Source organism: Biomphalaria glabrata, chromosome 13 (genome assembly GCF_947242115.1).
Source record: "Biomphalaria glabrata chromosome 13, xgBioGlab47.1, whole genome shotgun sequence".
In the NCBI taxonomy this organism is placed as follows: domain Eukaryota; kingdom Metazoa; phylum Mollusca; class Gastropoda; family Planorbidae; genus Biomphalaria; species Biomphalaria glabrata.
Window position 1 is genome coordinate 12377025 of NC_074723.1, and position 9751 is coordinate 12386775.

At 31.8% G+C, this 9751-nt stretch overlaps 1 long non-coding RNA gene across 1 annotated transcript; it reads right to left on the minus strand.

Moving 5' to 3' along the window:
- Positions 1–1460: 1460 nt before the first annotated feature.
- LOC129922474 (uncharacterized) lies at positions 1461–9492 on the minus strand. The gene is made up of 2 exons (XR_008774465.1): positions 7221–9492; positions 1461–1952 (listed from the first exon to the last, which is right to left on the minus strand). It is a non-coding gene; the product is annotated as an uncharacterized LOC129922474 (long non-coding RNA).
- Positions 9493–9751: the final 259 nt, after the last annotated feature.

Below are 9751 nucleotides of genomic sequence, written 5' to 3' on the forward strand. Positions count from 1 at the left end.
AGAAAATGTTTTCCTGCAGTTCTAAAGATATTTGCACACACATTATCATCTATCTGTTTATCCTATATCTGTTTATTCTATATCTGTTTCTCATCTGTCTGTTTATCCTATATCTGTTTATTCTATATCTGTTTCTCATCTGTCTGTTTAATCTATATCTGTTTATTCTATATGTGTTTCTCATCTGTCTGTTTATTCTATATGTTTCTCATCTGTCTGTTTATTCTATATGTGTTTCTCATCTGTCTGTTTATTCTATATGTGTTTCTCATCTGTCTGTTTATTCTATATGTGTTTCTCATCTGTCTGTTTATTCTATATGTGTTTCTCATCTGTCTGTTTATTCTATATGTGTTTCTCATCTGTCTGTTTATTCTATATGTGTTTCTCATCTGTCTGTTTAATCTATATCTGTTTATTCTATATCTGCCACCAAACAACTCATTCAACAATTTCTTCCTTTTATGCACCGGATACATTAAAAACAAAAAGTTTTACGATTTTAAGTTTTTCCACCATGTTTGAAAATCTCCAAAATGAAAACAAAAAGAAAACAAAATGAAAACAAAATGAAAACAAAAAGAAAACAAAATGAAAACAAAATGATATTTTAAGTTGTTTCAAGAAATTCATCACAATTGTCTGCAAATTAATTTTTATTTCAAACACTACAGTATAGAAATAAACGAATTTATTATGGCGTTAATTGTATTGTGTTGAGAATATGTATCATTAAAAAACATGGGCTGTCCATCTACAAGCTTTATAACATTGCCATTTCTTTCAATTAGAAAAAAACATTTTAATTACATCGCTTTTGATTTAGACAAAATACATTTTTCTTTCATAATTAAGAATTTTTGTTCTTGAATACTTTCGAGTTTCTCTAGTCCTGTCTTTAGTCAATTTCTTGAACTTCCGTCTAGGTCAGGGGTCGGCAACCTTTTAAGTCGGAAGAGCCAAAAATTACAATTTACAAAATTTCGAAGTTTTTAAAGAGCCGCAAAGTTTGTTCTTGCCAACTATAAATAGTTCTCTCCAATGATTTTTATAAATATAAAAGTAATGTTTTTCATAACAAATTTAATGTGTATATATATATATATATATATATATATATATATATATATATATATATATATATATATATATATATATATATATATATATATATGGCATTATTAAATAATTATTTTTTTATTTCGGTAACAACCAAAGAAGTTAAACGTTTATTTACAATATTAACTTGTACTTCAATAACAAACAATTAAGCAAACAAATTCAATGGGAGCGTTAGCTTTTGTGATGTTGCTTGTTCAGGCTGTCTTGAAGTCAACCAATTACTCTGCAATCGTTTGGGTGTAATTGTTCGGGTGTATTACGTGTAGTTGAACAACAATCCAGATAGAACGAGACAAACATCTATTTTAACTAGTGAAGAGATGTAGTCGACTCTGATGAACAATTGTACATGGATTTATTCTGATAAAAGGCCACAGTAGAAGTCTCTGTCACTAAACACGTCGTTACCCTGGAATATTCTATCGCTAACTGATTTTTCCTGTCTCTAACCCAACATATCCCAAACGTCACTAGTCCCGTTCAATATGCGTCTACTATGGTGCGTCGCTAAATAACTAAAATAACTAACCTATATAAATAAGGTGTCTAACAGATTCCTCCCCCCCTTGAAAAAAAAATATGTCAATATTTTTCCACTACTGTCAAGTCTTACAAGGGCATTTTCAATTTAAGGGGAAGACCACAAACATAAAATCTTGATCTCTTCATCTTGACATCTTCATCTTGACAGTTCCTCATATTCATGTCAATGTTCATAACAGTTCATAACATTCCAAAATCATCTTCATTAGTACCCAGTTCATCATAAAAGAAAATGTGGCATCTTATGGGCACGTCACACATTACAAGTGTTCTTCTCTGGCAGTAATCTGATAAAATACAACATTTCAAAAAACAATTATATACTTTATTTACACATTCAATAATTTTTTTTTTTTTCTTACCACCCTTTTATACGCTTTTGTCCATTTTTCTTTTATACTCACCCTTTTCCATAGAACTAACTTTCATCAATGATATATGAAATGATTCATACAAAAAAAAATATCTATACTTACTTTCAAATGCTTAACATCAAATTTACTTATCTCCCTTTTCCATAACATATAAATGGTGCCAATATATTAATATATATTACATACTCAATATAATCATAGTTTATTTACAAACTTATTTCATTTCAATGTCATTCTAGACAATAGATCAGCTACAATATTCACAGATCCACTAATAGCTTTCACTTCAAATTTATACTCCTGTAGTGCTAAGAACCATCTATAAACACGACTGTTTTTCATGCTCTTTTGCTGTATATACTGAATAGGTTTATGATCAGTTAATAATATGAATTTCCTTCCTATTAAATAGCTCTCTAGCTTAGTAATTACCCATATTACAGCTAAGGCTTCTCTTTCAATGACACTATATTTTTTCTCTGCCTCTGACAATTTTCTGCTTACATATAATATAGGATGTAAGTTATCATAGTTCTGCATTAAACAACCACCAATAGCATTACCAGATGCATCAGTTGTGACATAAAATATTTTGTCTTTATCAGGTAGTCTTAATATTAGTTCATGACTAAAAACATCTTTAATTCTGTCAATAGCTTTCACACATTCCTCATTACAAACTACTTTTTGAGGTTTTCCTTTTTTAAGTAAGTCATTTAATGGATTCACTATTTCTGCTAAGTTCTTTATAAACTTTCTGTAATAATTTACTATTCCCAATATGCTTTTAATTTGTCTTTTTGTTGTAGGTATTTCAATATTAAGTACTTTCTTTATGTTATCTTCAATAGGGCTAATCATGTTGTTATTTACTTTATGTCCTAAAAAAATTATTTCCTCCAATCCTATTTCTACTTTTTCTGCTTGAATTGTAAGTCCACTTTCTTTTATTATTTTGAACACTTCTTTTACATCTACCAAATGTTCCTCCCAACTATTATTAAAAATACATATGTCATCCAAATAGCAAATAACATTTTCTTTGTTTCCAATTATCATGTTCATCATTCTATTAAATGTGGCAGGTGCATTTACTAATCCAAAACTCATATAATTCCATTGAAAAATACCATATGGTGTTACAAATGCTGTGTAAGGTTTTGCATTTTCTGTTAAAGGTATTTGCCAATAACCTTTAGTTAAATCTAATTTAGTAAAAAATTTTGCTCCATTTAATTTATGTAAAATATCCTCTATATTTGGCATTGGATATGGGTCAAATTCTGTGATGTTGTTAAGTTTCCTATAATCAATACATAACCTTATATCTCCATTCTTCTTTTTGGCTATCACAATTGGTGAAGCATAAGGAGATGTTGATGACTCAATTATACCTGATTCTAGTAAATTGTCTATTTCTTTCTTTACTTTGTCTTGTAAATGTAGCGGTATTCTATATGGCTTAAGCTTGATAGGTTTTGGATCTGTTACTTTAATGTCATGTTTAATAATATTAGTTTTTCCTGGTATACTGGAAAAAATTTCTTTGTATTCCTGTATTATTTTAGTTATATCTTTTGACTTTTCCTTAGTTAAATTATTAAGATTAATCTTTTGCCAAGTTTGATTCTCTTTTGTTTCTATTACAGGTATTTCTTTAATATCATTTTCATTGTGATTTTCATTTGTTATTATCATTAAGCATTCTTCTCTTTCTGAAAATGTATTTTCTATTTCCTCCTGAATGTTTTGTATTAACTCATCTTCTCTATCATGATACAGTTTCAAATTATTTATGTGATATGTTTTAATTTTCCCATTTATTTCAATTTGATAATTCACATCACTAATTTGTTTTATCACCTTAAATGGACCTTTCCATTGTTTACCAATTTTATTTTTCAGGTCATTTATCAATATTAATACATTGTTTCCTACTTCTAGTGTTTTCAATTGTCTTTTCTTATTTAGATTCTCATGAGCACTTTGTTTGTACTTCTTATTGTTGTTATATGCTTGAGTCCATATTTCTTTCAATTCTGTTGTGATTGTTGTTTCACTGTCATTGTTTAATTTATTCTCATTGCTTATTATATTTTCTTTAAAAACATCTAATTCATCTCTAGGTTTTCTTCCATGTATTATTTCATATGGTGAAAATTGTGTTGCTTCATGGATGTTGTTTCTATGAGCAAATAGTACATAGTTAATGTAATGATCCCACTTGTTCTGATTATTCTGAATTATCTTTGTTAATGATCTTTTTAATGAACCACCATATCGTTCACATAAACCATTACTCTCCGGGTGATAAACCGAAGAGTATATGTGTTGTATATTGTATTGTTTAGTCCATTTCTTAAATTGTTCTGACTTAAACTGAGATCCCTGATCACTCAATATAATTTTAGGTATACCATGTCTTGTAATTACTTTTTGAGTTATGGCATTAATGATATTCTCTGCACTTGTATTTGATAATGGGATTGCCTCTGGATATCTACTAAACATGTCTATTACTGTTAGAATGTATTTGTTATTATTTTCAGTTTGAATTAAAGGACCTATTAAATCAATAGATACTTTCTGAAATGGTGCTGTAGGTTCATCCATTTCTTGAATAGGTGCTTTATTCACTAGGCTTTTATTAGATCTCTTTTGACATATGTCACATGAGTTTATGTATTTGTTGATTGTTGCTTTCATTTTAGGCCAAAATACTTGTTTTGACAAATTCCTATAACATTTCTTTACTCCCCTATGTGCTGCTAAATTATTATCATGTGTCATGATTAAAACATCTTTCCAATATTTCTGTGGTAAGACAAGTTGTTTTATTTTCTTGTTATCATTACTTGTTTGTCTAAATAATATTTTATTCTCTATACAAAATTTCTCCATTGGATTATTATTGTTTTTATCTGATATTCTTGAATAAATTTTCCCAATAATATTGTCATTCATTTGTTCTAATGCAAATGTGGGTATTGTTTCTTTTTCACTTTGAGATATTTGTGTTTCAAGACTATTTTGTGTTTCATTTTCTATCTCTCTTTCCTTAACATCTGTATTTTCTATTTGTATTACATTACTAGTTTCTTTTTCTTCATCCTTACTTATTACATTTATTGTATTTTCCTGTTTCTCATCTTGTTTATTCATTGATCTTGTTATTACCATACTTGTTATATTTTGTGTTTCTATGTTTCCATGATTTTGTCTTATGTTTTTGTATTTGTTTTGCCAGTCTTCTAATTCTTTTCTAGAACATTCTTTAACTCCTTTTATGTTTCCTACTAACATATCATATCTCATTTCTGGTATTGCAATGCCATCACAATAACCAGTGAAAAATGGAGTTTCAATGTACACCCTTATAGCTTTAAATTCCCTTACAGTGCCATCTGCTAATTCTACTTTCCTAGTAAACCCTTTATACCAATGAGGTTTGACAAATTTAGTTTTTACTGCCAAAGTGTTACAACCTGAATCCCTGATTAATTCCACCGGAATTCTATCTACAAACCCTGGGTACACTGCAAAATTGTTCCTATTTCCTTCCATGAAATATATCCTATCTGTCCCTTTATTTTTGTATTCCCTACTGTAACTCCTATTTCTATAATTTCCCCTGTCATTCCTATCTCTACTCCTATATCTATTGTTATTTTGTTCATTGTATCTATTTCTACTCCCAGACCTACTATTCCCTCTTCTACAGTTAGCTGCTATATGACCTTTTCCTTGACATTTAAAACAGGTTATTTCACTATATTTTCTATTTCCACTACTTGATCTGTTTCTATTTCTACTTCTATCAACATTTTCTTTGGTGTATCCTATTAAATCTACTTTGCTCTTATCCCTATCAGAAAATGGTTTATTTGGATAGGCATTTTTGTATACTCTCATTATCTCTGTTATTTCATCTATAGTTTTTGGGTTTCTTTCTCTAATAAAAGATTGTAACTGAGGATCACATTTATTTACAAAGTTGTCCACTAGAATAAAATTTTTTAATCCCTCATAAGAGCTATTCACTTTTTCTAATTTTACCCACTTATTGAAAAAATCCTTTTCCATATTAATAGTAGTTTGGGGTTCTATTCCTAATGATGGTATATTGTCAAAGTATTTCTTTCTAAAAGTTGTAGCATTATGACCATAGGCATTCAATAACTCTCTTTTTAAAACTTGATAGCTATCATCAATATGATGGTCATGATTTTGGCATATTGTTAGAGCTTGACCATGAACAAAGTCTATCAGTATTTCAGACCATTCTTCTTCAGGCATATTAAATGTAGACATTTTTGCCTCATATCTTTTCAGGAAATCACCAATGTCATCCTTCTGTTCATCAAAACTTTGTATTTTTCTCTTTAGCCATGTCTGCGAATTAGTGTTGTCTCTTTGAGTGGTATAATTATTTGAGTTATTTGTGTTATTTCCTTGTTCAGTTTGGACTCTGGCTTGTGCTGCGTCCAATCTCATCTTCTCCATTTTGGCTTCATGTTCTCTAATTTTTTCTCTTTCTTTGTCTTGCCTTTCTATCTCTTCTTTCTGTCTTTGACGTTCCGTTTCTTCCCTCATAACTTGCTGTACATAAGCTGCTAAGTCCTTTCCTTTTAGCTCCATGGCCTTTCCATCCTGCATAGCTGCTTCCTTAACCTCCTTAAGGTCCACATATGATGATGTAGCCATTGTGTTTTATATTTTATATATATTTTACTTAGCCTATATTGGTTATGGCTATACTTTAAAAGTTTTTACACACTTTTATACCAGTTTTAAGTGTTATGTCTCTATCTATAGATTTAGTAAATGTATAAATCTAGTCTGAGTTATTATGGTTATATTCAAATCTGTATATTAGGTCCAGTATTACACACAAATTTAAATCTAGTATATTATAGTATGTATAATAATACTATTTAGATCTATAGTTATCAAGAGCACTATGACTTTTAGATCTAGTATGAATAACTATGATCAATTTAAAAATCTGGTATGACTGAAGTCACAGTGAAGTGTTTTTAACTGTTTAGAGTAAATTCAAGGACTATCTAGAGTCTAGATCTAGAGTAGATTATGGTTCTATTTAACCATACGAAACAAATATGTGTATACAATGTCAAATATATCTTCAACAAGATATATATATTATCTAGAATGTACTACCTTCATTCATTTTTCAATTAATAATATTTCAAATTAGAGTCTAGATAATTAAATTGTACCAAAGAGATGTACAAAATTTGTAGATCTATATTTAGCCAGACGACAGTGTTTGACTACATAGCCAGTTTCGGCATTATTCTCATGGCAAAATCATATTTGATTTTAACCGCTCAAACTAAAATTATTTTAGTCTGATTCACAGTAAAAGAATCCTACCCGCACTTTCTATCATTAAGTGAAAAAAAAATACAGATCTAATTAAATTAATAAAAATAAATAATTTAAAATAATATAAACAAATGAAATAATTAAATGAGACTATCGCTATGGGTTGGGATATGACAATATGGCACACAATGATGACGTCACGAAGTAACCAGGCAACAACGGATATGACGTTTACACAAACATAACAAATTACAACTCTAAACGTATAATATAGCTTTTCATCTAAATTACGTCTTCTACCCCGACGGGTTTTAAGGCGCACCACCTGATTTTACTCAGGCTAACGTACCAAATTTAGACAAAATCTATTTCTAAGGGCAATCTAAACATATACTAATAAGAAAAATGGCACTTAGCTTTTGATAAGAAAGATCCCTTTGTTCGGACTCCCGAATATGCTAGATCACAACAAATTCCACTGCCTCTCTTCCAGTTCTGACTCTGTTCTCCGGTGCTACCAGTATCCCACGTAATGCCACAGATGTCCTGATATGCCACAGCAAAATGTTCCAGTTTCTTTGACGACTGTTGATGACCGTATGTGTAGTTCCGACGACTTTGTGTACACAGTTACTGACGAATAGGTTAACGGTTCTTATGGCGATGACTTGACTTGTGTAGATGACTACTGACAAATAACAGTCTCTTGACGGCAACTTGATCTGGACGACTGACGAATAACGAATTTCTTGACGATGTCTTGATCTGGACTGACGAATAACGGCTTTCTTGACGATGACTTGATCTGGGCTGACGAATAACGACTTTCTTGACGATGACTTGATCTGGGCTGACGAATAACGGTTCTCTAAGAATAGTTCACAGCTTCTGCTGCTACTCTGGTAGTACGACGAAGTTTGCTGTTGTACTCTGCTTCACTAGACCAAACTGTCCAATGTAGACTAGGTGAAACCAAGGTCACCTCCGACGACGTTCCGTTAGACGATTAACGGTTTTTACAACGAAATTAAGTGGATGTAGCTGTTTCCACAACTTCACTGCTAACAAGTCTAGGTATGGTCTAGACCGACGAATACTAAATATATCAATATTCAGTACTAATAAAGATTACTTCACTAACCTTCCAAAGGTTAAACACAGTGACCGTTATAAAAGTGGCAAGCAACCGGTTCAATGAGCAAACTGCTCCACAATAATCTCTCCAAGGGTAAGACGACAGAGCGATTTCGATTTAGTTAGCTACCAAACTTGTAGTACTCACAATACTTCTGACAGCGGGCAAACTGTCCTTCTCGAACTGGCGAGGTAAAACTTGATACTCGATGTGGCTCCTATGACGAAGAAAAAATATGTCCAACAGGTTCACTAACGATCTCTCACCCGTTATGAATGAACGGTTTCTCTGGTTGTAGGTCGATACAGCATATGAAGATCAGGCTTTGATACTATACTGGTTAAGTAGACCAGACGTTGCGATGATTACTGTCCTGACGAAGGTCACCCTGAGTTAACGGCTCGTTGAACGTGCGATCAAGAACATGTAGATCTAGAACAAAGTCACTCTGCGATGATGCTGTGTTCAGCCGTACTCCGATGAAATCTTATATCTTCGAGTGCACGACCCTCACCTGAGTAAACGTTCTGCTTCGAGGTCCGGTTCGATGTTCAGCTTCATCAGGGGTCCGGCTTCGAGGTTCGGGGTCGCCACTGTGATGTTGCTTGTTCAGGCTGTCTTGAAGTCAACCAATTACTCTGCAATCGTTTGGGTGTAATTGTTCGGGTGTATTACGTGTAGTTGAACAACAATCCAGATAGAACGAGACAAACATCTATTTTAACTAGTGAAGAGATGTAGTCGACTCTGATGAACAATTGTACATGGATTTATTCTGATAAAAGGCCACAGTAGAAGTCTCTGTCACTAAACACGTCGTTACCCTGGAATATTCTATCGCTAACTGATTTTTCCTGTCTCTAACCCAACATATCCCAAACGTCACTAGTCCCGTTCAATATGCGTCTACTATGGTGCGTCGCTAAATAACTAAAATAACTAACCTATATAAATAAGGTGTCTAACACTTTGCATGGTTTTAGAAATTTTGGATACATTTGGCTCATACGGTAATTTTTTTTTTGTTTGTTTTTGTTTTAGTTTCAAGCAGGACTCTAAATGCTTAATTGTTAGTTGGCTTCTTACATTACTTTTAATTATATTCATGCAAGAGAACGCTTGCTCGCACGAATATGCCGATCCGACGATAGTCAGCACTCCAAATGCCAACTTCTTCAACTCACTGTAGCAATCTTGAGGATTATTCCACGCGCCGAATCAACTCGCG